At 45.0% G+C, this 27,480-nt stretch overlaps 1 protein-coding gene and 1 pseudogene across 1 annotated transcript in view; one reads left to right on the plus strand and one right to left on the minus strand.

The window, feature by feature from the left end:
* Nucleotides 1–19,304, minus strand: part of LOC101611228 — a 57,522-nt pseudogene extending 38,218 nt beyond the window's left edge.
* Nucleotides 19,305–20,183: 879 nt separating this feature from the next.
* Zmym2 (zinc finger MYM-type containing 2) overlaps nucleotides 20,184–27,480 on the plus strand; it is a 138,216-nt gene continuing 130,919 nt past the window's right edge. Inside the window, exons 1-2 of the mRNA XM_045145321.1 lie at nucleotides 20,184–20,238; nucleotides 21,284–21,353. The gene's annotated coding sequence lies outside the window, so the exon portion shown is untranslated. The remainder of the gene's footprint in view (nucleotides 20,239–21,283; nucleotides 21,354–27,480) is intronic.

The following is a 27,480-nucleotide window of genomic DNA, read 5'->3' on the forward strand; positions in this document are numbered from 1 at the left end:
CACCATCCTGAAGCAGCTGGCTTGATAGGACAGTGGAATGGCCTTTGAAAGAAACAGCTACAGTGCCAACTAGGAGGCAATAGCTTGGAGGGATGGGGGAGTGTCCTCCAGCAGGCTATATATGCTCTGAATCAGCATCCTAAATATGGTTCACATTCATGGGTCCTGGAATCAAGCGGTGGAAATGGGAATGGTCCTGCTTACCATCACCCCACATGACCCATTAGCCAATTTTCTGCTTCTTGTTCCTGAAACCTTATGCTCTGCTGACCTAGAGGTCTTGGTTCCAGAGTGGACAGTGATTTTGCCGGGAGACACAAAGAACATTCCATTGAACTTGAAGCTAGGACTTCCCCTGGCCACTTTGGGGTCCTGATGCCCTTGAGTGAACAGGCTGAAAAAGGAGTTATAGTAGTAGCAGGAGTGATTGATCCAGACTACCAGGGGGAAATTAGACTTCTTCACAATGGAGGTAAGGAAGAGTACAGAAGATCAATTAGGGTGTCTCTTGGTGTTACAAGACTTTATCAAAGTCAATGGACAACTGCAACAATCCAATCAAAGTAGCATGATAAATGGCCCAGATCTTTCAGGAATGAAGGTATGGGTCACTCCTCCAGGTAAAGAACCAAGAACTTCTGAGGTGCTTGTTGAAGGTAGAGGAAATACAGAATGGGTGGTAGAAGAAGATAGTTACCAATACCAGCTAAGGCCACGTGACCAGTTACACACATGACCAGTTACAAAAAAGGAGAACTGAATGAGTGTTTCTGTCCTACATTGTTAAGAGAGTTTGTACATATCTATACCAATATTATGATGTTTTTATTCAACCTCTATTTCTCTATTAGGTAATTAATACTGATTAAGATCATATTGCTAGTTAATTGTTGTTGAATTTATATTTAATCTATTATATTACAGACTAAGCATTTCTCAAGGAAGCTTGCTTTGTGTTGGGGGGAGATTGTGCGTTTCTGGTTGTATGTGGGATACTTATATCATATTAGGCTGAATTATGACCTTGTTACTGTTTTCATTTGGAAATTAAGTATGATGTAAAGAGATATGGTTTGGTGTCAAGTTGACAAGGGGTGGACTTGTGATGGTTAAATTTTGTGTCAATTTGATCTGTTTAGGAATTCACAGACATTCCTTATAAGTGGGTCTCTGAGGTTGCTTCCAGAAAGGATTAACTAAAGGACTCCTTCTCCCAGGATAAGCCCTTCCCCCACAGTGGGTGGCCCCTCTCAGAGGGAGGGATTTATCTAAGGAAGCTTTGGGAAGGAAAGTATCCTCTCTTCCCTCTGGATGCTGGTGCTACTTTCTGCTTGCTGCTTTCCAGTATGGACTGAAGACCACCTTGGACTGAAGACCAGAAGCTCTCCAGAAAGCCTCTAAGCACTCAGTGCCAGATTGGGACTGCTTGCCGGGCTCCTCCCTGTGCAGGTAGTGCTGTGGAAGGACCAGGCCTGCTGGTTCCTCCCAAGGAATTAAGGAGGAAGATGAGCGTACAATGACTCAGAAACCTCTCCTGGCCACCGGAGAAAAACCACACTGAGTCGGGAGTCTTTTCGAAGCAGGAACTCACAGGAAAACTTGCTTTATTACTATGAGCAGTTGCCTATATAATGTTGGGGATGAAGGCAGGGATTTTAGGGCGGATGGTGGGGGAGAGAGGGAGGAGAGGTAAGGGCCAATAGTAAACTGTAACTATTGAAATAGTAATTACAATTGCCATGCGGAGGTGGCAGGCAAGAAGCCATTAGGTGTCTTGCTGAGTCCTAGCTGGCCAGAGACAAGTCGCTAAACTTTAGTTAGGCTCAGGAAGTTCCACTGGGCCTCACGCCTGGGCCTTTTGGGACCCAACATCTCCCCCTTTTGTTTTTGTAAGAGCATTAGTCACTGTGGTCCCTGTCTTAGGTTGCCCCCTCTGGGATCTTACCCATCATTGGGTACCAGGTGTTTAGCTCGCTGAGAACCATTCCATGGACTGTCTTAGGTTGACCCCTCTGGGGATTTTACCCATCACTGGTCACATGGAGGGCAGAGGAGGTGGCAGTGTGTCATCTGAGGAACTTAATCCTGAGTTGCCAGCCTGTGATAATGTATCTCGACCTGATGAAGTTTTATTGCCTCTAGCCACTGTCAATAAATTGTGTAATTTTGTTAATTACACAAGGCCCAACAGTGAGGAGAAGGAGAAGGGGGGAGGGGTCCAGGTAGAGGGAGAAGGTAGGGCAAGAAGTCATGTAAGCCCGTCCTCAGCGGGTTGTCCTGGAGGTCCCACTGCCTCCTCTCCAAGTCTTCCTGGAGCCTCTTAATCTTGTCCTGGACGATTCCCGATTTATTGGCGTAAAAGCGGCATTTTTCCTATAAAAACAAACATATGCCTCACTTTTTGGCCATAGTGGTCTAGTCCTCTCCTGTTTTGTAGGACTACCTCAGCCAGGGAATCTAGCTGTTGTTGGAGATAGGTCTCCCTCTGATATAATCAAAAGAAGGCATAGGGAAGGCCTCATTTCCAGGGATGATATCTATATCTGGGATTGAGGTGGCTGGGGCACAAGGCCCGTCCAATTGGTGGGCAGAATGTCATAGGCCATCCCGCCTCCACAAACATTTCAGAAGCCATTTCAGAAGGCGGGCAGCGTTGAGCACTGGGCTCAGTTGTGTTAAAAGTACAGAAGGAAGGATGAATGTATCTCACATCTATACTGGAATTATTAGGGGAAGGCGGGGCCTAAATGCCCAGAGGAAACATTGGGAAAAGCTGAGCAGGGATGGGGAAGGTGGCTGAGCAATTTTTTAAGGTTGTATGGGCAATTGTATTGTAAGCAGCCGGAGAGACCCAGACCAGGGGCAAAGCCAGCAGTCCTCTGCAAGGGAGGAAGTTATTTAGTTTAGCAGGATGAAGGACCATTTTAGGAACAGTCCTCAGGGGTGGGACACTCCCTAGAGAAGTGATTGTCAGTGTCCCCTTGTCGGGACAAATATTTCAGGTCTCTCGCTGGTACCCAAATAGGTCTTTTTTCATCTGGAGGGAAGACACATCCAAACCCTTTCCCTGCTGTGAGGAGAGGATCAGGCCCTCTTCAGGCCCCAGTCAATGGGTTCCTCCATCTTACCCAGATAGAACTGTAGGTAATGGATGAGCACCAATGTTTTTGAAAAGAGGATAATTGTTTATCTTCTCTAGAAGAGTTTAAAATATTTAGGGTAAATAATGCCTTTTTTTAGTTGGCCGTGTGGGGGTAAGGATTCCCCCTTTTGTTTTTGTAATTGAGACTTGAGAGTCTGATTATATCTTTCAACAACAGCCTGGCCCTGGGGCTTGTATGGGATGCCTGTGGAATGTGAGATTTTCCAGGTCTGGAGAAAATCTATAAAGGCCTTGCTTACCAAGCAGGGGCCATTATGTGTTTTAGGTTGATCAGGCAGCCCAAGAGTGGCAAAACACTGAAGCATATGGCTAATGGCATGTTTAGATTTTTCCCTGGCATGTGCCGATGCCCAGCAGGCGCGGGGAAAGGTATCGACTAAAAGAAAAATATATTTAAGCTTTCCAAATGGAGAATAGTGTGTAACATCAATTTGCCAAAGATGATTAGGGCGGAGCCCTCGAGGATTGCTTCCTTTAGTTTGAAGGGGTGGGGGGTACTTGGAGGAAGGGCTGACAGGACTTACAAGTCTGGACAATTTTTTAAAAATATTTTTTAATTATTTATTTATTTATTTGAGAGTGACAGACAGAGAGAGAAAGACAGATAGAGGGAGAGAGAGAGAATGGGCGCGCCAGGGCTTCCAGCCTCTGCAAATGAACTCCAGACGCTTGCACCCGCTTGTGCATCTGGCTAACGTGGGACCTGGGGAAGCGAACCTCCAACCGGGGTCCTTAGGCTTCACAGGCAAGCGCTTAACCGCTAAGCCATCTCTCCAGCCCACAAGTCTGGACAATTTTTTTAAGGTCCTTGACTGGTACCTGTGGAAACCTATGCTTGAAACCTCTCCAGTTGACATGGGTCAATAAGTGGAAGCATGCAGCTTTTGTAATAGTATTACACTGAGGCATAGAAGCCATTTTATCAGCCAAATTGTTTCCTCGAGAGAGAAATCCTGGAAGGTTTTGATGACCCCTGAGATGTTGAAGAAAAATGGGGTTAATTCTTTGTTTGAGTAGGGAACGAGCTTGAATCATCAAAGGAGATATAGGGTTGGAGTCCAGTCTAATATGGGCCTCAACCAGGTTGGGTAATAAATTAACAACATAAAGGCTGTCAGAAAATAAGTTAAATGGTCTTGAATAGTGTCCAAAGCTAGAACAACAGCAAATAGTTCTTTGAATTGTGCTGACCCCTCAACCTCATGGGAGACTGACTTTATGGGGATAGGCTTTTTTTCCTGTTTTAAGGGAGGGTAAATGACTAGGGAAGGCCCCAGTTGCCCTCCATTTGGTAAACATGGTAAGAAAGTCAGGGTTAGGTTGAGACAGAAAGAGCCTGGGGGCTTCCATTCTAACCTGGAGAAAGAACTCATCCATTTGTGGGGGCCATAATGGCAATCAATTTTACCTAGAAACCCCTCGAGAGCTGTAGCAACTCTGTTATTATTTCTTTGAAGCCAGGTGAAATCTGTTATCTTAAAGGGAGTGACAATAAGGTGAAGTTCTGTGCCAAACAACCAGACAGAGGTGTCTCTGCCCTTGATAATGCAATCAGCAACCTGGTTGGTTATAGAATAAACTCTGGGGATCCCACTGATTGAGAGGTGGGCCCATTGGATGGGTGAGTCAACAGTGCTGTGCATAATGTTTTCCCAGAGAAAATGTAGAGGGAGGTGAGCAAATCAGGATTGAACCTCTTTAGGGTCACAGCATTTATAACCTGTTGTACCTTATGAAAAATTTGTTGATGACAAGGGGACAAAATTACCTAAGAGGAGAAGTTAAGATCCTTTAGGAGGTCAAACAAAGGGGACAGCTCTTCAGTAGTTATGGGTATCCAGGGCCTATCCAATTAATTTCTCCCGAGAGCTTCTGGAGTTGAGGCAAAGCGTAAGAATCCTGAACATAAAGTTGTGGTTTGACAGGTGAAACTGTATCTAAGGTAAGGATCAAGCCCAAGATCTTAAAGGAAGGCACAGTTTGAACTTTTTTTTTTTTTTTTTTTTTGGAGAGTGACAGATATAGAGAGAAAGACAGATAGAGGGAGAGAGAGAGAATGGGCACGCCAGGGCTTCCAGCCTCTGCAAATGAACTCCAGATGCGTGTGCCCCCTTGTGCATCTGGCTAACATGGGACCTGGGGAAGCGAGCCTCCAACCGGGGTCCTTAGGCTTCACAGGCAAGCGCTTAACCGCTAAGCCATCTCTCCAGCCCCAGTTTGAACTTTTTCAGGACCTACTTTAAAGCTGTATGAAGAGCCGGGCATGGTGGCGCACGCCTTTAATCCCAGCACTTGGGAGGCAGAGATAGGAGGATCACCATGAGTTCGAGGCCACCCTGAGACTACATGGTTAATTCCAGGTCACCCTGGACCAGAGTGAGACCCTACCTCTAAAAAAAAAAAAAGCTGTATGAAGGATAGTTAGACATTGGTGGGTAAGGTCCTGGAGTGTGGAGGAATCTAGGCACCCAAGAATAATATCATCCATATAAATATAAAACAGGGTATTGGGAAGATTGATAAGAGAAGAGAAAATGTATGACAGGTAATATTGACAAATGGGTGGGCTATTAGCCATGCCCTGAGGTAAGACAGTCCATTCAAGTTTCCTATCTGGGCCACAAAAATTAACAGCGGGTACAGAGAATGCAAATTTTTCCATGTCTCCTGGATGGAGAGGGATAGAGAAGAAGAAATCTTTAATGTCAATGATAGTAATATGGTATATATTGGGAATAGCTGGGATCCATGGGAGTCCCCTCTGGGGAATTCTGAGGGGGATCATGTGTTCATTGATTTTCCTTAAATCATGTAAAAATCTCCAGGACCGGGCTGGAGAGATGGCTTAGCGGTTAAGCACTTGCCTGTGATGCCTAAGGACCCCGGTTCGAGGCTCGGTTCCCCAGGTCCCACGTTAGCCAGATGCACAAGGGGGCGCACGCGTCTGGAGTTCATTTGCAGAGGCTGGAAGCCCTGGCGCGCCCATCTTCTCTCTCTCCCTCTATCTGTCTTTCTCTCTGTGTCTGTCGCTCTCAAATAAATAAATAAAAAAAAAAATTAAAAAAAAATCTCCAGGACCCATTAGGCTTTTTTATGACAAAGACAGGAGAGTTCCAGGGACTAGTGGAGGGATGGATATGTCTAGCCTCCAACTGTTGATCAATAAGTATGTGGAGTTGGTGTAACTTAGAAGAAGGGAGAGGCCACTGCTCAACCCATATAGGGTCCCCCAGTCTCCACTGGATTTTAAATGGGGGGGGGGCTGGGCAGTGGCCCTTAGAATTGGGGGTATTCATTGGAGTAATTGGGATGACATTCCCTCCCTTCCTCAAACTGTTGCTGATATTCTTTTTTATCTAACAAATCATTATAAAAGGCCTTATGGTCAGTAGTGATGAAAGCCACTGCACCTTGAAGGATGTCTTGCCCCAGTAAGTTAGCAGTGAGCCCAGTCACCATGAGAGGGCAGACTTTTCCCCTGTCCCCACCAGGGTCAGTCCAAGGGAGCCACGTGGCAGTCTCCCAGGAGGTTGACTGCCCGCCAACTCACAGTAGGGGAGGGCTGGGCACAAGCTGCCAGGAGGGGGACACTTCCTCCTTTCTCAGGATTGTTCAGTCCGCTCCAGTGTCGATGAGAAGTTTGAATTTTTATTGCCAATATTTAAAATAATTTTGGGTCTAAGGCCGGAGACCAGAGAGACGGTCCAATGGGCTTTGATAGTCTCTTTCCCCTTCTTTAATGGGGCTGGGGGGAGCCCCGGGAAGAGTTTAAAGGCTTTCCCTGTATGTCAAAATTTGATTGACACACCCTAGCCCAATGAAACCCCTTATTGCATTTAGGGCAGCTGGTGCGAGGGGCGTTGGTCATACCCCCAGAGGGCGGGGGAGGCTTTGTCTTGTTGAGGCACTCCTTTTTAAAATGGCCCTCTTCCCCGTACCTGAAACACGTTGACTTTTTAGGATTTAACTGTAACGCACAGATCATAGTGGCCAAATCTCTTTGTTTATTTTCCTGAAGGTTGGCAACCATGGCCCTAGCCTGATGGGAGATAGTGCCAATGTCCTTGGTGGCTATAATCCATCTACTCATGGAGTTGTCCTTGAGATCTGCACAGGCGAGGCGGTGATCAGCAGTCATCCCTTCCCAGACCAATATTTTAGTAAACTGATTCCATAACGCCCTTGGGGGAAATTTTCTTTGGAGACTTTTTTCCACCCTATCTATAAACGTAGCCAAGTCCTGAGATGGTTTTTGAATAATACTCATAAGGGGGGTTCTTAAGGTTCCTCATCAAGCTTTTTCCATACCACCAAGCCCAGTGCCCTGACCTGGTCCCTATACGGGTCAGGGATAGCTGCCTGTTGCATGCCTGTAGCATATTGATCAGAGATACTGGAGAGCATCCCAAAAGTTATAGGCACAGGGGGCTGTTGACTTTGGTTTCATTCTGCGTGTGTATGGCATTCATCTTTAAAAAAGGCACACCACTTAATGTATAAGGGACCTGACAAGACAGCCCTGGCTAGATTTTTCCAATCTTGGGTTGTACAAGGTTGATGGGCAAGTCCCTGTAACAGGGTCTCAGCCCAAGGAGAGTTGGGTCCATCCTGCAAGACTGCCTTTTTAAGCTCCTTAAGGTCCTGAGCTTCCCATGGATACTAGGCAGCAGGGCGATTGCCCCAGGATCTAGATTGATGGGAAGTAAAAAAGTAGCTTCATTTTCTGGCGGCTTGGCAGCTGAATATGAAGGAGGGGCCTAGGGGGTCCAGAAAGGGTTAATCGATGGAGGAGGTGGAGGAGGTCCCCCAGAAGGTCAGGGAGCACTCTCAAAGGGATCGAGTGAGGGGTATAAAGCTATACCCTTTTCTGGGGTTTTTAAAGCTGTATCTCAAGGAGGAGTAGTTGGATCAGGCTGTATACTATCTTTTCCTCTGTCTTTTGTTTGTTTGTTTGGCCTTGGAGGGAAGCAGTTCTTGAGGGTCGAGATCATAGGGAGGGCCCCTGAGGGGGGTATTTGACCCTTCTCCACATGTGCCCAACAAACAAGGCCTCTACCCTATCCCACGTGTCCCAAAGAGATTTCCTTCCAGCAGCCATGGCGCCAGCTTAAGAAGGCAATCCCAGGTCTGTCGAGCCTGATTATCAGTCAAATTAAGCCTCTTTAGGAGTGCCCTGAGAGATTCTAAGGCAGCATTGGATTTAGAGGTAAACTGTCCCTTATTATAAAGTTGAGAGGGAAATGTCCATAAAATTAGGGCAATAGCAACCCATGTACACATGAGTACAATACAACCACAAGGATCCAAAAGATAGGTAAACATGTTGTACAAAAGCCACAGATGCAGCTTGTCTGTGAACTGAAAGTGAAAGGAAAGAGAAAGAGAATGAAGAGATGTTGACAAGTAAGTATAGGTTATAGAAGCAAAGTTTAGAGCATTAAATATGAAGATTGCCTTATAACTCATGAGGGTACACTCACCCGCACACACCGATTACCTCCTCAACGACTGCCTCTCATGGGGCACTAGTCTGCTGGACTCCAAGAGCCGCACGTTAGGCGCCAGTTGCTGGGCTCCTCCCTGGGCAGGTAGTGCTGTGGAAGGACCAGGCCTGCTGGTTCCTTCCAAGGGATTAAGGAGGAAGATGAGCATACGACGCCTCAGAAACCTCTCCTGGCCACCGGAGAAAAACCACACTGAGTCGGGAGTCTTTTCAAAGCAGGAACTCACAGGAAAACTCGCTTTATTACTATGAGCAGTTGCCTATATAATGTTGGGGATGAAGGCAGAGATTTTAGGGCGGATGGGGGGGGGGGAGAGGGAGGAGAGGTAAGGGCCAATAGTAAACTGTAACTATTGAAATGGTAATTACAATTGCCATGTGGAGGTGGCAGGCAAGAAGCCATTAGGCATCTTGCTGAGTCCTAGCTGGCCAGAGACAGGTCGCTAAACTTTAGCTAGGCTCAGAAAGTTCCACTGGGCCTCACACCTGGGCCTTTCAGGGCCCAACAACTGCTGAGGCATCCAGCCTCATGAACTGAGCAGCTACTGGATTTCTTGACTCTCGGCCCTGTAAACTGCTCTTGTTGTACTGCCATAAGCTAATCCAATAAACATCCTTTTAATACAATTTATTCTATTGGTTCTGTTCCTCTAGAGAACCCTGGCTAGTACACATTGCAAGTCTTAAGGCAAAATGTGCCAACTGGTGTAATAGTGGCATCTCTTTTATGGGGGAAAACAATCACTTTCTAATTGGACTGCAGGCCTGCTTATATGTATATAAACATTATCATATATATTATAATATATTATGCTCACCAAACTGCCTTATAGGCATCTTTCTTTTTTTTTTTTTTGTTATGCTATGGTTTTATTTTTAAAAGTATTTTAGTTATTTATTTGAGAGAGGGAGAGAGAGAGAGAGTCAGATAGAGAAGAGAAAAAAAATGGGCATGCCAGGGCCTCTAGCCACTGAAAACAACTCCAGACACATAGGCATCTTTCTTAATGTTTATACTCATATATTAATGCTACTCTTACTTTTGGTTAGAGAAGCTTCTCAGATGGGGGTGACCACTGGGATGACTCAAAAGGCACTATAGTACCTGAGAAGAAGTGACAGTGGAGTGTTAAGCACTGAGACATCTCTATCACACCTTCCAAGGCTCAGGGTGCATTGTGGAAGAGGTGGAAAGAACGTAAGAGCCAAAAGAAGGGTAGAACCACCATTTACAATGTAATCTTCCAGACACAAAATGGCCTTGAAACTCATGACTGCACAGTGCCTGGCACTACCTACACAAGACCTTTATAATAGGAAGAAAAGGTGATATCAAATAAAATAGAGACAAATTGAGAGGGGAAAGAGTGGATGGTGGATTTGTGAGGGGTGGAGAGGGAATTATCATGGTTTATTGTATATAATATGGAAACTGTCAATAAAGAAAAGTTAAAATAAAAAAACATAGAGGGCTGGAGATATGGCTCAAAGCCATATCATTTGCCTACAAAGCCTGATGTCCTGGGTTGATTCCTCGGTATCCACATAAAGCTATATGCTAAAGATGGCACATGCATCTGGAGTTCATTTGCAGTGGCAATAGGCCCTGGTGTTCCCATTCTCTTATCTTCTTACAAATAAAAAAATAAAAATTAGGGGCTGGAGAGATGGCTTAGTGGTTGAGACACTTGCCTGCAAAGCCTAAGGACCCAGGTTTGATTCCCCAGTACCCACATAAATCCAGATGCACAGGTGGCCCATGTATTTGGAGTTCATTTACAGTGGCTAGAGGCCCTGGTGTGCCCATTCTCATTCTCCCTCTACCTGCCTCTTCCCTTTCCTCTCTCTCAAATAAATAAATATTTTTTTAAAAAAAATTAAAAGTAGGGCTGGAGAGATGGCTTAGCAGTTAAGCACTTGCCTGTGAAGCCTAAGGACCCTGGTTCAAGGCTCAATTCCCCAAGACCCATGTTAGCCAGATGCATAGGGGGTGCACACGTCTGGAGTTCGTTTGCACTGGCTGGAGGCCCTGGTGTGCCCATTCTCTCTCTCTCTCTTCTCTGTCTGTTGCTCTCAAATAAATAAATAAAAATTTTAAAAAAAATTAAAAGTAGATCTAAAAGCAGAGTTGTTATATGTATGAAAGGATTTTCTACCATGAATGTATTTGAGAGAGAGATAAGGAGAGAGAGAGAAAGAGAAAAGGAGAGAGAGAATGGGTGTGCCAGGGCTTCCAGCCACTGCAAATGAACTCCAGATACATGCACCTCCTTGAGCATCTGGCTTATGTGGGTCCTGAGGAATTGAACTGGGGTCCTTTGGCTTTTCAGGCAAATGCTATTGCCGCTAAGCCATCTCTTTAGTCCACCCCCCCTTTTTTGAGGTAGGGTCTCACTGTAGCCCAGGCTGACCTGGAATTAATATGTAGTCTGAGGGTGGCCTGGAACTCACCATGATCCTCCTATCTCTGCCTCCTGAGTGCTGGGAATACACACACACACACACACACACACACACACACACACATATACCACGCCCAGCCCTAACACAATTTTGCACAGTGTAATTTGTTTGGATCTAGTAGTAATTCTTCACCTGATGCCTAGCTACAGGCGTGCAGCACTTGAGAATTGTTACTTGTTGGGCAGTAAGCAGATTCCAGGAAGCCCACAGAGTCTTCTCTCACATGCTTTCTTCTGGGGATGTAGAACCAAGGATGGAAGGGCTGTTTCAAGTTTTCAGCCCGGCATTTATCTTTGGATTGCTAACTTAGGGCTTCCTGCTATAGCTTTCTTTATTAGAAGATTTGTCAAAAGATTATGTTTCTGTGGCTCTGTTAATCATATAATTTTTGTTAAATAGTTCCTATTCTTCCCAACTGCTTACAACACACCTCAAATGGATCTACCCATATGGTCGATCTCTTTTGGAAGTCCCAGGTAAGAAAAATTCACATTATTGTTAGCACAAATCCTTTCTAAAGTGGAGTCATTGGGCTGGAGGGATGGCTTAGTGGTTAAGGTGTTTACCTGCAAAGCCAAAGGACCCAGGCTCAATTCCCCAGGACCCACTTTAGCCAGATGCACAAGGGGGCACAAGCATCTGGAGTTTGTCTGCAGTGCCTGGAGGCCCTGGTACACCCATTCTCTCTTTCTCTCTCTCCTTCTCTGTCAAATAAATAAATAAATAATAAAATATTTAAAATGGAGTCATTATTTTGATTATTATTTATCCTGACATACTTGCAAACATACAACAGAATTGTTGCATTTTCCTAGCAGATGTTATTGCATGTTGTTTCTTTCTTGTCCCTGGGAGACATACAAATTTTCACTTGAAGGGATGTCCTTTAAAAGGGCATAAGTTGTCAGTGACTGGCATATGTTTCAAATAAAATTGTCACCAGTTTAGGGCTGGACAGATGGCTTAGTAGTTAAGATGCTTGCCTGCAAAGCCTAAGGACTTATGTTTGACTCTCCAGGTCCCACATAAGCCAGGTACACAAGGTTTTGCAAGCATGCAAGGTCACACATGCACACAAGGGGTCACACACATCTGGAGTTTGAACCCAGTGGCTGAAGGCTCTGATGTGTCAATTCTCTCTTATCTCTCTCTCTGATAAAAACATAATAAAAATATTTTTAATTTAATATTTATTTATATTTATATTGATTTAATATTTAATCATTTTATTTATTTGATTTTTTTGGTTTGTTTTTCAAGGTAGGGTCTCACTGTAGCTCAGGCTGACCTGGAATTCACTCTGTAGTGTCAGGGTGGCCTCGGACTCTCAGTGATACTCCTACCTCTGCCTCCCGAGTGCTGGGATTAAAGACGAGCACCACCATGCCCAGCTAATTTTATTTATTTGAGACAAAGAAAGAGATTGAGAGAGAGAGGGGAGAGAGAATGGTGCGTCAGGGCTCCAGCCACTGCAAATGAACTCCAGACACATGCACCTCCTTGAGCATCTGGTTTATGAGGGTCTTGGGTAATTGAACCAGAGTCATTTAGCTTTGCAGATAAATGCCTTAAGTGCTAAGCTATCTCTTCAGCCCCTAAAAAATGTTTTTTAAACATTGTCATCAGTTTAAATGTAGGTGATTATTAATTAATTAATTAATTAATTGAGATAGGGCCTCATCATGTATTCCAAACTGGCCTGGAACTGACTATGGAGACCAAGCTCTTCTCAAGCTCACAGATATCTGCCTGCCTCTGCCTCATGCGTGCTAGAATTTGTGTACACCACAACCAGATTATCTATCTGCTATTTACTCAGTTGTTCATGATTTTCCCCCTCCAATTTTGTAACCAAAACAACTGATGCTACCATTGCATCACTCATGACTCAAGAACAATCTGCAAGGAGATAAGGAAGCCCATTGTACTAATTGTACTGTTACTGTGACCAGATATCTGACAAGAATGGAGGCTTTGTTTAGGCTTGCAGTTTGTGGGATACAATCCATCATGATGGAGAAGACATGACAGTAGGAGTACCAGAGAGCTGGTCATATTTCACTCTCAGCCAAGAAGGAGACAGACAGAGAGAGAGAGAGAGAGAGAGAAGAGAGAGAGAGAGAGAGAGAGAGAGGGAGAGGGAGAGAGAGGGAGAGGCTAGGCTCAGCAGTTATGGCACTTACTTGCAAAGCTTGCCAACCCAGGTTTGATTCCCCATTACCTACATAATGCCAGACACACAAAGTAGTACATACATCTGGAGTTCATTTGCAAGAGGCCCTGGCATGCCCATTCTACCTCTATCATATATATAAATAAGTAAATAAATAAATAAATACTAAAAGAAAAAAAAAAGCAGAGAGAACAGTAACGGCTAAGAAATTTCAAGGCTTGCTGCCAGTTGTCTAATTTATCCAGCTAAGCCTCCTAATGCCCACCCATAAATGGCGACCAAGTATTTGAACAGATTAGTCAATGGGGAACACTTCACATTCAAACCACAGCATCCACGCAATCTGGAAAAAACTCCAATACCAGTCAGTTCTTCTTTCTGGTATGAGCCAAATCCACCTCTTTGATTTGACACACATGTTGTCTAGATTTTTTGCACTGGAACTGTAGTGATTATATCCCTTCCTCTACATTTTGTTATTTTAAACATGAGCTATTTGGCCTGATGAGTCTATTTATAGAAATTTTCATGTTTCCTATCTATAATGCTTAGTATATTTTTGTCATTGGTACAGAGTAACTTTATCTACACACACACACACACACACACACACATATACAATTTCAAATTACTGATGATTGAGGTATATAACTCAGGTCCTTCCTTTGTTTTTTTGAGGCAGAGTGTCCTGTAGTTAAATCAAATCACTATGTAGCCAACAATGGTCTTGCAATTCCTGATCCTCCTGCTCCTACTGTGAAGTGCTACAATACAGATGGAAGCCACTACACATAGCTGAAATTCATCCTTTCAAAGTGTATAGTTAAACTGGCTGTGGTGACTCATGCCTGTAGTCTTAGCCTTGGGTCTCGAGACTGAGGCAGGAGGATCAAAAGGACAGACTGAGCCAGGCATGGTGCTACACCCTTTAATCCCAGCACTCAGGAGATGGACATAGGAGGATCACTGTGAGGACAGCCTGATATAATAGTGAATTCCATTTCAGCCTCGGCTAGAGCAAGACCATACCTCAAAAAACAAAACAAAAGGTGGTCATATATTGAGTTCAAGGCTAACCTGGGCCATCCCACTCCCCAACAAAATAAAAACAAAAGAACCAAGCTATCACTTCTGACAGTTTTAGAACATTTTAATTTTTTCATAAAGAAATATAATTTTCAGCTATCATTCCATTTCCTCAGTCTTGAATAATTTTTTTTTTCGAGGTAAGGTTCTTGCTATAGCCAGGCTGACCTAGAATTCATTACATCGTCTCAGGTTGGCCTCAAAGTTGCAGCATTCCTCCTACCTCTCTGCCTCCTCAGTGCTGGGATTAAAGGTGTGTGCCACCACACCTGGCTTGAGTAACTTCTAACCTGCTTCCTTTCCTTCCTTCCTTTTTTGTCTTCCTTTTTCTTTTTCTTCTTCTACTAGGAACTTTAATATATGAACATATTCATTACTAATTGGTTATATTACCCTCTAATCTGGTCCCTGTTTAATGGAAGGCTCTTTTCAGTAGGGATATCAGTAATTACTGTGGGGTCATGAGTACACCAATCAGTCATTATGGGGAGGACAATGCCTCACAGTATACCTTCCCACCTGTGGCTCTTAGATCTTTTCCAACCTCTCTTATACAATGTTCACTGAACCACAGAGGGTGTGTTAGATAACTTCTTTAATGTTGAGCTCTTGACAGTCTCTAATTTTCTACTATGATGAATTTTGATTCTCTTCAGTGTCTACCACCATCTCTCTGAAGAAGGTTCTTAGACTAGCCATGCCATCAGCATTCATATGTAATCTGCCACTTCCTCTGTAATGTTTTTTCTGGGTCATGGCAGACGACTTGTCAGATTTCTTTTCTTGTCATTCTGATGGGTTTGAGTCTCTTTGGTATTTGCTACCATCTGTAAAAAGTCAGGTTGTCTAGCTGAGAGTGAGAACAGCATAGATCAGAGGTGATAGACATTTAGAAGACTTCTTAACAGACATAACCTCTCCTTTTAACCAAGGAAGAGTAGAAGTTTCCCTCCAGGATGTGTGACCTTCTAAGGTGTAGGCTTCTGACTTGATTGTCAGTACTGGGCATGAACTCCCTCCCACTGAGTGGTCCTCATATCCAATCAGAGAGCAGTTGAGTACTATAAGCTATGACTAATGCAACAGTGGGTACATCTTGCCTGCCTGGATGATTTTGTAGCCTGCAGGATCCATTACACTATTGATGGCTTTTATCCCCTAGTAGCTTGACTAGAATTTCTCAGCCCATGAGAACTAGCCTTCTATCTCATGTAAGCTGGCTTCCATCTCAGTGCCAGCTTGATCTCTCAATGTCCCACAACTCCAGCCTATGACAACCTACTTTGTTTCTATAGATTTGTCTGTTTTAGACATTTCACATAAGTGGAGTCATACATAGAGTATGTAGTAGTTTACTTCACTTAGCATAATATATTCAAGGTTGGTCCATACATTTATCAGACTTTTTATTTCTGTGTGTGTGTGTGTGTGTGTGTGTGTGTGTGTGTGCGCACGCCTGCGTGTATGTGTGAATGGGCTCAGCAGTAAACAAATGCCCACCTGGCTTCATGTGGGTGGTTCAGGAATTGAAACTTTGCAAGCAAGCATCTTTAGCTGCTAAAACATTTCCCTACTCCTGCATTTATCAGAATTTTATTTCTCTTTAGGGCTAATACTATACAGATTGGCTATATCACATTTAAAAAATGCTTTATTTATTTATTTAATCTGAGAGAGAGATAAAGAGGCAGAGACTGAGAGTGCATGCAAATGGGCACACCAGGGTCTCTAACCGCTGCAAATGAACTCCAGATGCATGCACCACCTGTGCATCTGGTTTATGCGGGTACTGGAGAATTGAACCTGGGTCCTTAGGCTTCATAGGCAAGTACTTTAATCGCTTAGCCATCTCTCTAGCCCCATATTATTCATCAGTTGATAGACATTTAGTTTGCTTTTACCTTTTGGAAATTGTGAATAATATTGTTATGAATGGTAAAGTGCATTGGGGGAGCTAAGATAGTCTCATGTTACTTAGGCTGGCCTTACTCTATGTAGCCAAGGATGGCTCTGAACTACTGATCTTCCTGCCTCCATTTCCTCAGGGCTGGGATTACAGACATGCATCACTATGTCCAGCTGACATTCAAACATTTTATTTCATTTAGTTATTTGTGACAGGTTCTCACGTAGTCCCGAATGGCCTTGAACTAATTGTGTAACTGAAGATGACCTTGAATTCCTGATCCTCCTATCTGTATCTTCCAAGTGTTGGTATTACAGGCATGTTCCTATAAGCTCTACTCAAATAACAAATAAAAGTACTTTTTTTTTTTTTGAAGTAAGGTTTCACCCTAGCCTAGACTGACCCGGAATTCACTATGTAGTTTCAGAGTGGCCTTGAACTCCCAGTGATCCTCCTATCTCTGCCTCCTCCTGAGTGCTGGGATTAAAGGCGTGCCCTACTGCCTGGCTGTTTGTTTTTTTAAGGTAAGGTTTCACTCTAGCCCAGTCTGACCTGAAATTCACTATATAGTCTCAGGGTGTCCTCCTACCTCTGGCTCCCAAATGCTGGGGTTAAAGGTGTGTGCCATCATGCCCAGCAATGAAAGTACTAAATAAGGTAGGGACTCAATCTAGCCCAGGTTGACCTGGAATTCATTCTGGGGCCCCAGGCTCGCTTCAAACTCACTGTTATTATCCTACCACAGATTACAAATGCTGAGATTAAAGGTATGTGCCACAATGTCCAGCGAGTACAGCTTACATGATGACATATAAATTCTTATGTTGTATTGTGGAATGCTATCCTCCAGGCATCACATGGCCAGTGCTTTATTATTATTTTTTTTTAATTTTTATTTACTTATTTTCAAGGAGAGAGAGAGAGATTCAGAGAGAGAGAGAGAGCGGGCAGGCGGGAGAGAGAGAGAGAAGAGAAAGAAGGGAAGACAGAGAATGTGCACACCAGGGCCTTCAGCTGCTGCAATGAACTCCAGGTGCAAACACCACTTTGTGCATCTGGTTCCACATGGGTCCTGGGGAATTGAACCCTGGTTGTTAGGCTTTGCACAGGCAAGCCCTTTAACTACTGAGCCATTTCTCCATCCCCCACCATTGCTTTCTTGAACTCTCAGCTGCTGGTCACTAGTCAAGGAAGGAAAGGAAGGATCTCTTGAGGGTCTCACCCTCTAGAATATATAGGCAGTTAACAGTTGCTGCCGAGGGAGGGGGACCGAGTTCACAAAATCACACCCTGGGATACAGATCTGCTAACAGTTGGTGGGGGAGGGTCTGAGGTCTCACTCATGTTCTTGTAAGTAACCTTAATTTGGGATGTCCAATCTTTTAGCTTTCTTGGGCCACAATGACTAAACAAAGAATTATCTTAGGTCAAATACATTGGTTTACTAAGCTAGACTTGGGTAGAATTGTTTCTTTGGTGTCCTATTTAGGGCAAATAGATATTTGTTCATCTCCCCAGGAAAAGTTCACGTAACACCTAGTTCAACTAACATTCTTGACAACATGCCTGCAAAGTGGTGAAGTTTCATACACTAAAGGACCACAATGTAAAAAAGACTGAAAATGGAGGACATGGTGGCACATAGCTTTAGTCTCAGCACTTGGGAGGCAGAGGTAGGAGGACTGTTGTGAGTCTGAGGCCAGCCTGGAAAACTAGAGTGAGTTATAGAGTTCCAGGTCAGCCTGGGGCTAGATTAAGACCCTACCTCAAACGCCCCTCCCTCTCAAAAAAGACTGAAAATGACCATGATTGGTGTTATTAAGTATAAAACAGCAACAATGCCAGGGATTGGTCATAGTAGAGCTTCCTCCAATTATATGGATAACTATGACATAACTTATTCAGAAGTATCTCTTCAGTGCTTCCGAGTATAATATGGTTCTCAGATATGGAAGCAGAAAATGGATATAGTGCAAGTTTTCAGTGAATTGCATGCTGGCTTCGATTTAATGAGGATGATTCAGTTATGACGATGACATCAAGCATGCCAATGTAAAATAGTATTGCAGACTATAAAATCTCACAAAATTCTAGTGTATTGAAAATTATGAAATAGTTCCTGAAGGATACCTTTTGAAAAGTTGGTTCAAATAACATGTTTTTGATATTTTCCAATTGATAAGAGCCTATGGTAGACTCAAGTAAAAAAGACTACTTTTTTGTTGTTTATTTTTATTTATTCATTTGAGAGTGACAGAGAGAGAAAGAGGTAGATAGATAGCCAATGGGCGCACCAGGGCCTCCAGCCATTGCAAACGAACTCCAGATGCATGCGCCACTTTGGGCATCTGGCTTTCGTGGGTCCTGGGGAATCGAGCCTCGAACCAGGGTCCTTAGGCTTCACAGGCATGCGCCTAAACCGCTAAGCCATCTCTCCAGCCCAGGACTACTTTTTTAATTTGGAAATTAATTCTACTAGATTTATCTTTGCAAATAGTGTCTCCTAGAGTTTACAGATTAGTCTTGATTACTTAATGGATGATTAACTTCATTAAAAATTCCATGTTCACCATTATCTTGTAGAGCTTTAGACTGTAACATCATGTCTCCTTATTAATAGGCAGTACTGTCAGACAATCTGGAAACTGAGAAGTCGAATTCACCCATCCGGTGGGAAAGTAACCACCATCAGTTGTAATCCCACCAACAACCGCCTGGGCACCAGGTCATCCACTGAAGTAGATGTAAGGGAGGAACAAAAGACTCTCCCGTTTGGTAGCCTCGGGCCGCCCTTCGGGTCTCCATGCAGTTAGTCCCAGCTGGGCTTACGGGTGAATGCCGCTCTTACGGGTGAAGGCCGAGGGCTGGCGAGGGGCCCCATCAACGTTGAGGATAAGAGATAGTGAGGCCGGGTAGGGTCTGCGCTGCAAGGCAGCGGCGACAGACGATCCGGAATAGCCTCGATTCTCGCGGGGCGCGAGCCCCGCTCTGGGGAGCCCTGCGGCTCCATCTTGTCCGGCGGAGACAGCATTTAAGTCTGTGTAGTTGCAGGCCCTGTAGCCGCTCAGAAGCGCACGCCGGAAGCGGCCATTCCCTCGCCCAACAATCTAGGCCGCTTGGGGCTTCTCGGGTTCAAGTTTCCGGATTCCACGGCGTTTGGTGCCGATGGGCCCCAACTTCTCCCAGCAGGTCCCACAAAATGGAGAAAGGCATCTCCTCTCGCGGCGATGGAAGAGGTGGGGGAAGACTTCACCTGGGTGAGGCGAGGGTGGAAGCGCCTTCCCCTCCCTCAGCGCGCCCCGCCATCCGCGGTCACGACCCCGCCGCAGCCCCTCTCGGGGAGCTTCAGAGACAGAGGACACCGGGGCGTCGAGGCCACCGCTCCACTCTCGCAAGTGGATGAGGGCTGCGGCCACCGCCTGGGCCCCTAGGCTCGAGTGAGGGCGGGCAGCTGTGTTCCCGTCGCTGGGGTTGGCCAGGCGCGAAATGCCCCCCACCGCCGTACCGAGAGCAGAGCCACTGCTGCGGCGGGCCCCAGCCACCGGGGCTCCTGACCCTGGCAGACCCGGCTGGTGGGGGCGGGGTTGGGCGGGGGCACGGAGGGGAGGGGACCGGCCAAACTGGAGGGGGGAGTGGAACGGCAGGACCGGGAGGTGTGGCCTTTGATGGACAGCCGTTTGGACTACCCCACCAAAGGAGAGGTCCTGAAAAAAGGCTGGTCTAACCAATTGGTATGTTCAAGGCGTTCTGGGCCGCCTCCGCCAGCAGCCAATGAGCGTGCTGGGGGCGGGGCCTTCTCAAGCTCGGCCGCGCCGCGGCCTCTACCTCCTCCTCCTCACCAGCTCTAAAGCCGGGACTGGACCGTGCGGAGCTGTGCGTGTTGCCGAAGGGGGGGTGGGCCGGGGGAGGGGAGGTTCGTTCCACGGCGCTGCAGCCTGAACCGGGTGAGGCTTATCCCCGCCGTCTTTCCAGTCGAGGGCCGCCGAGAGTGGGGGTGTCTGGGAGCAGCGCAACCTCGGGAGGAGGAGGAGGAGGAGGCGGCGGCGACTGGGGAGGCGGAGATGGGTGAGGACGGGCTCTGGAGCCTCCCACCGACCCGGGCTTACCACCCTGCGGCGGCCGTCGCTGTTGCCGCGCTGGGGCCTCGGGGTGTGCTCTGGGCCGCGCTCATGTCAGGGCGCCTTCGCATGCGGCCCGAGGGCTGCGGATGCTGCCGGGACCCGAAGGCTCGGGTGGGGGCGACGCGGGGCGCTGGCGACGGCGGCTTGGAGGTCGCGGGGTGTTTTCCTTTCTCTACTGGGGTGGGGGGGTTCGGGGAGAGGCCGGGGCACTCTCCCACCTCGAGGCCGCGCTCACCCTGATGGCCAGAGTCGTGGCCCCAAGTTTAGGGTGGTGAGGGCGGTCGCCCGTGCGCTGCCGTGGTCCCCTCCTTGCTGGTCTGGTCCCCTGCGCTGCGCTACGCTGCGCGGCTCTTGCTCCTCACGTATTGTTTGGCTGGGTCTAATGGCGGACGGGGAGGCAGCGCTGCCGGTCGCCGACTGCAGGGGGGGCAAACCTCGGGCCCAGGGCAACTGTTTGGGGCAAATATGGGCAATATCAGCTTAGCGGCGACAGGAGCCCTCCCTTATCTCTGAATAGGCGCATAAAGTGACTGGGTTGATGTTAGGAGGGCAAATTTAAGAAAGTATACGAATCCCTTGCTGGCGTCGGGGCAACATTTGCCCTTCTCCACTGTGTTCCAAGGAGCAGACTTGATGCCCTCAGCCCCTCTTCTCCGCATTTTGCCTTTCGTATGGATTCTGACCTCAAATATGCATTTTACTACAGTTGCATAGAAAGGATTTGTTATGTGTGGGGCGAGGGTAATAAAAGGCCGAACCTGCTTGACCTCTTAGTACCTTCTCTGCCTCCTTCTGGTGGAATGGTCTTGCTGCTTCTATCAGTGCGTGCGATCTTGATCCATTTTTCATTTTTTTTCTCTTATCCCAGGACCAGGAATCTCCTTCAACCTTGCCCTGTACATCTTTGGCAGAAAGTGAGGAGGAAAAAACCCTCCATTGTGAGTCCTTTCATCCTAATTTGTTGCTGCCTATAATATAGAGGATGTTGTCAGATTGTAGGGGTTCAGTCTTAGGACTTGGCCATCCCTGTTGTTTTGAGGGGGAGGAGCTTTCCCTTGTAGCAGCGTCTCCTCTCCCCTCCCCAAGACTGGGTAATGGTTGGTTGGTGAGGCAGCTGGGAGTGGGCGCTGCTGTTTCCACCGCTGCAGACATCGCTTGTGCTCTGCAATACCAACCTCAGCAAACAGACGATGGGCTCCCTGCAGCTGCTCACGTTACTGGGGAGGAGGGGTGGTGCGAAGGAGGGCATATTTCTGGTGCCCTCTGGAGTTCCAAACTGGGAATAAACGTTACCTCGTTTTAAATGCTACGTATGCAACCATTTTTAACATTTGTCTTCTGTCACAATAATTAAGACATTGGAAACCTAGAGAGAACTGTTTTAACTTTTTTGTTTATGTATGATCTAAAACACAAGTTTTGCTGGTGGTGTACACCTTTAATCCCAGCACTTGGGAGGCCGGGTAGGAGGATTGCTGTGAGTTCCAGATCAGCCTAAGACTATAGAGTAAATTCCAGGTCAGCCTGAGTCTAGAGCGAGACCCTACGTCAAAAAACAAAGCCAAAAATAAACCCACAAGTTTTGGCTTTTATTGTGGTTGGTGAGTTTCTAGATCTTTTGATGTCTATCAGTAGGCAAGGGCATGGTGTCCACTGGATCTCTTGTCTCATCTCACCAAGTAGAAGCTGATCAGACCTATGTTTTGTTCAACTTTTAGTCTCCCATCTCCAGGGTTAATCAGATTTCTTTTGAAAGTCAGTTTTGCTTTGGAGGGAGAGCAATTGAGTTTCATGTAACCCAGGCTGGTCTTGAATTTACAGTGTACCTGAGCATGACCTTGATTTTCCTGTCTCTGCCTCCTGAGTATTGTAATTACAAGCATGTGCCACCATGTCTGGCACCAATTCTAACTTTTGTGGTTTTTTAGATGATTATGTAGTGCTGAGAATTGAACCCAGGGATTTGGTGCTTATTAGGCAAACACATCCTAGCTCCAAAAGTCACTCTTGAACATGTAATCTGAGAATTATCATAAAGCACCTGTAGCTTGGTAATGTTAAGAGAAACAAAATTTTTTCCTCATTCAGATTTAAACTAGTATGAAATATCAGTGAAGTCAGCATGATGGACAGATACATTGTATCTCTTGAGCCTGCAGACAGCTGATAATTGTAACTTGTAGACTGTCAGAAGAGTCCTAAGTGTAGTGTTATGCTTTTTGTTGTTTTGGAAGCAGGGTCTTAACATGTACCACAGGCTGGCTTGGAGCTAAGAGATCCTCTTGCCCCAGCATCCCAAGTGCTGAGATGAACAGGCATGAGCCATTGCACCCAGTTTATATGCTTAAATGGGAAGTCCAGATGGGTAAAAAATAGTTAAGATAAAGGATTGTTGAAAGCAGATTGTGAAGGATGATGTATTAAATATTATATAGCATTTTTGGCACAATACCAAGATACTTTAATATTTTCCTTTAATTTTAGCAACTACCAGGGTAATAAAAATTGAATAAAACAGCATAAATTGAACCCTTTTTCTCTAGTGCAATTATAAGTTTGGCTGTGTTTTGTTGTTTTGTGACAGGGTCACACTCTAGCCCGGCTACCAAATATTGTAGTGGATTTACTTTCTTTTTAGATAATTTATTTATTTGAGCAAGGGTGGGGGAGAAAAAGAGGAAGAAATGGGTGCACTAGGGCCTGTAGCCACTGCAAACAAATTCCAGATGCATGTACCTTGTGCATCTGGCTTTACATGGGTACTGGGGAATGGAACCTGGGTCCTTTGGCTTTGCAGACAAGTGCCTTAGCCACTAAGCCATCTCTCCAGCCCTGGATTTTCTTAATATTGGTTATTCTCCTTTTCTGTCTCCACACACATATAAATTTTGTTTTGTTTTACCGTAGGGTCTCACTCTAGCTCAGGCTGACCTGGAACTCCCAGGTTAGCCTCAAATTTATAGCTGTCCTTCTATCTCTTCCTCCCAAGTTTTGGGATTAAAGGCCTGAGCCCAGGCTTACGTGGAATTCACTATGTAGTCATAGGGTGGCCTTGAACTCATGGCAATCCTACCTTTGCTTCCCAAGTGCTAGGACTAAAAGCCTGTGCCACCACACCCTGCCCTATTTAAATAACTTAAAAATGTTTTTATTTATTCATTTTCAAGAAGGCAGAGGAGGGGGGAGAATGAGTGCACCCGGGCCTACAGCAGCTGCAAACAAACTCCAGATGCATGCACCATTTTGTGCATCTGGCTTTATGTGGATACTGAGGAATTGAACCTGGATCATTAGCCTTTGCAGGCCAGTGCCTTAACCTCTGAGTCATCTCTCCAGTCCCTATATAGTAATATTTTTTTTTGAGGGATTTTGAGACAGTTAGCTTTCATTGTATCCCAGGCTGGCTTTAACTCAAGGTGATCTTTCTCTTTCAGCCTGTTGAGTGCTGGAATTACAGGTGTGAGCCACTATTCCTGTCATTATTATTTTTTTTAATGTTTCATATTCTCTATCTGCCTCTTTCTCTGTAATATAATTAAACAAACAAAACTTTTAGCCGGGCTTGGTGTCACATGCCTTTGATCCTGGCACTTGGGAGGAGGCAGAGGTAGGAGGATTGCTCTGACCACCTGAGACTACATAGTGAATTCTAGGTCAGCTTGGGCTAGAGTGAGACCCTATCTCAAAACACAAAAATGAACAAAAAAAATCTTTAAATACTATGGATAAGTATAGTATAACTGCTTTTTGAATTTGCATTTTAAATTGTCTATTCCTTTCCAGACTGATTTTTAAAAGCATGTATTAAGTAATTTAATCCTTACAAAACCCAGTGGTATAGGTAATTTTTCCCCTCCTTTTTCTTTTTTAAATATACATATACATATATACACATATGTATATATATATTTAAATATTTTTATTTATTTGACAGAAAGAGGGAGAGAGAATGGGTGTGCAAGGGCCTCCAGCCATTGTAGACAAACTCCAGACAGGTGTGCCCCCTTGTGCATTTGGCTAATGTGGGTCCTGGGGAATTGAACCTGTGTCCTTTGGCTTTGTAGGCAAATGCCTTAGCTGCTAAGCCATCCTTCCAGCTCTTAAATTTATTTATTTATGTGTGTATGAGTGAGAGAGAGAATGAGCACCAGGTCCTCTAGCCACCGCAAACAAACTTCAGACACATGCATTACTTTGTGTAGTCTGGCTTATGTGGGTTCTCAGGAATCAAATCTGGGTCCTTAGGCTTTGCAGGCAAGTGCCTTAACTGCTACACCATTTTTGAGCCCATCATGCCTGATTTTGTTATTTTGGATACTGTTTTTATTCCCAATCTATAGAGGAGGAAATGGGCATAGGAAGATATTTGGAGAAATGAGGTATGTGGAAAAGCAGTGTGATGACAGCTTAAGTTCAGCAACTATATCATGCTGTGTTAACATGTTTATCATGCTCATGTTGTCATAAATCTTAAATTTGAGGTTGAAAGATTTAAAGTTAATCTCAGTGTGTTTCTGTTCACAATATGGAAACAAATATAAAATGTTGTTTTGCATCCTCTTTTTAAAAATAAGAGAACCAGGGCTGGAGAGATGGTTTAGTGGTTCTTGTCTGCAAAGCCAAATGGCCCAGGTTCCATTCCCCACTACCCACATAAAGCTAGATGTGCAATGTGGTGCATATATCTGGAGTTCATTTGCAGTGGCTAGAGGTCCTGGTGTGCCCATTCTCTCTACCTCTCTCAGATAAATAAAATTAAAATATTTTTTTTTTAATTTTTTTTTTAATTTATTTATTTGAGAGCGACAGACACAGAGAGAAAGACAGATAGAGGGAGAGAGAGAGAATGGGCGCGCCAGGGCTTCCAGCCTCTGCAAACGAACTCCAGACGCGTGCGCCCCCTTGTGCGTCTGGCTAACGCGGGACCTGGGGAACCGAGCCTCGAACCGGGGTCCTTAGGCTTCACAGGCAAGCGCTTAACCGCTAAGCCATCTCTCCAGCCCTAAAATATTTTTTAAAGAGACTCTTTTTAAGTTTTTATTTATTTATTTGAAATGGCAAGAGAAAGAGGCAGAGAGAGAGAATGGGTATGCCAGGGCCTCCAGCCACTGCAAATGAACTCCAGATGCATGCATCATCTTGTTCATCAGGTTTACATGGGTACTGGGGAGTCGAACCAAGGTCTTTTGGATTTGCAGGCAAACACCTTAACCACTAAGCCATCTCTCCAGCCGTAAAAAGTATTTTAATAAAAAACAAAATATAAGAGAAACAGCAATTAGACATGCTGTTTTTTAAAAAAAAATTCAAGGGCTGGAGAGATGATTTAGTGATTAAGGTGCTTGCATGCAAAATTTAAGGTGCTATATCCGACCCTCCAGATCCCACATAAGCCAAACACACAAAGGTGAGGCAAATGCAAGGTTGCATATGCCCTCTAGGTAGCCCAAGCGTCTGGAGTTTGATTGCAGTGGCTGAGGCCCTGGTGCACTGATTCTCTTTGTCTCTCTTGCTGTCTCTAAAAAAAATACATACATACATATATATATTTATATTTGCAAGGAGAGAGAGGATGGGAATGAATGAGTACACCAGGGCCTTTTGCCTAGTTTGTGCTTCTGGCTTTACATGGGTACTAGGGATTTGAATGTGTGTCATCAGTCATCAGGCTTTATAAGTCATCTCCTCAGCCCTGTTTTTTGGATGGACAGTATCTTGCCCAGGCTGGCCTTTTTTTATGTTGTAGCTGGGGATGGCCTTGAAGAAATATAATCAATCCTCTTGCCTCCATTTATCCTGGGTTTATAGGCATGTGCTGTACCTGACTTCTATTAGATTTTCATATTGCTTTATTTCAAAGTTAATTGCTTATTAGTACTGGTGTTATGTTCTCATTTTGCAATGTGTATACAGTTTACATTGTTTAATGGTGTCCTAAATATTGTTAAGTTGAGTAAATATAACTTCTAATGGATGAGTAAATACAACTTTTTTTGTTTGGCTTTTTGAGGTAGGGTCTCGCACTGGCCCAGGCTGACCTGGAATTCACTATGGTATCTGAGGCTGGCCTCGAACTCAGGACAATCCTTCTACCTCTGCCTCCTGAGTGCTGGGATTAAAGGCATGTGCCACCATGCCTGGTTAGTAAATTCAACTTCTAATGGATGTGAAGTTCTTTTCAGGCATTATCACTAAAATATGGGACTAGAGGATAGTTTAGTGGTTAAGTGTGAGTACTTGCAAAGCCTAGTTTGACTTTTAGTACCCATGTAAAGCCGGATGCACAGAGTCGTACATGGATCTGGAGTTCGGTTGCAGTGGCAAGAGGCCCTGGTGTCCATTTTTCTCTCTGTGCTTACAGATAAGTTAAGAAATGTTGTCAAGGTAGAATCTCCAGGATTAAAGGTGTAGACCACCACGCCCAGCAGTGATCCTTTAAAAAAATTCAGTTGATCTGGGTGTGGTGGTCCACACCTTTGTTCCTAGCACTTGGGAGGAAGAGGTAGGAGGATTGCCATGAGTTCCAGGCCACCCTGAGACTCCATAGTGAATTCCAGGTCAGCCTGGGCTAGAGCAAGACCCTACCTCAGGGGGGGAAAAAAATTAGGTGAGAGAGTGAGTGAATGAATGAATGAATATGAATGGAAATTTTGCCATTCTGTGCATCTGGCTTTTTACATGGATACTGGGGAAATCAAACCTGGGTCTTCAGGCTTTGCCAACAAGTGCTTTAACCATTGAGCCATCTCTGCAGCCCCTAGATGGATGATTCTTAATTACCATATATATTCATAAGAGATTTACTTTTCTATAATTCTTTTTCTTTGTTCTTAGTTGTCATGTTTGGTGTTTTTTTTTTTTTTTCTTTTTCTGATTTATTTATTAGAGACACACAGAGAGAGAATGGGTGTGCCAGGGCCTCTTGCTCCTGCAAATGAACTCAGATGCATGTGTCACCATGTGCATCTGGTTTACGTGGGATCTGGAGAATCCAACCTCGGTCCTTAGGCTTCACAGGCAAGTGCCTTAATCGCTAAGCCATTTCTCCAGCCTGTGTTTGGTTTT

Source organism: Jaculus jaculus, chromosome 3 (genome assembly GCF_020740685.1).
Source record: "Jaculus jaculus isolate mJacJac1 chromosome 3, mJacJac1.mat.Y.cur, whole genome shotgun sequence".
NCBI classification, from domain to species: domain Eukaryota; kingdom Metazoa; phylum Chordata; class Mammalia; order Rodentia; family Dipodidae; genus Jaculus; species Jaculus jaculus.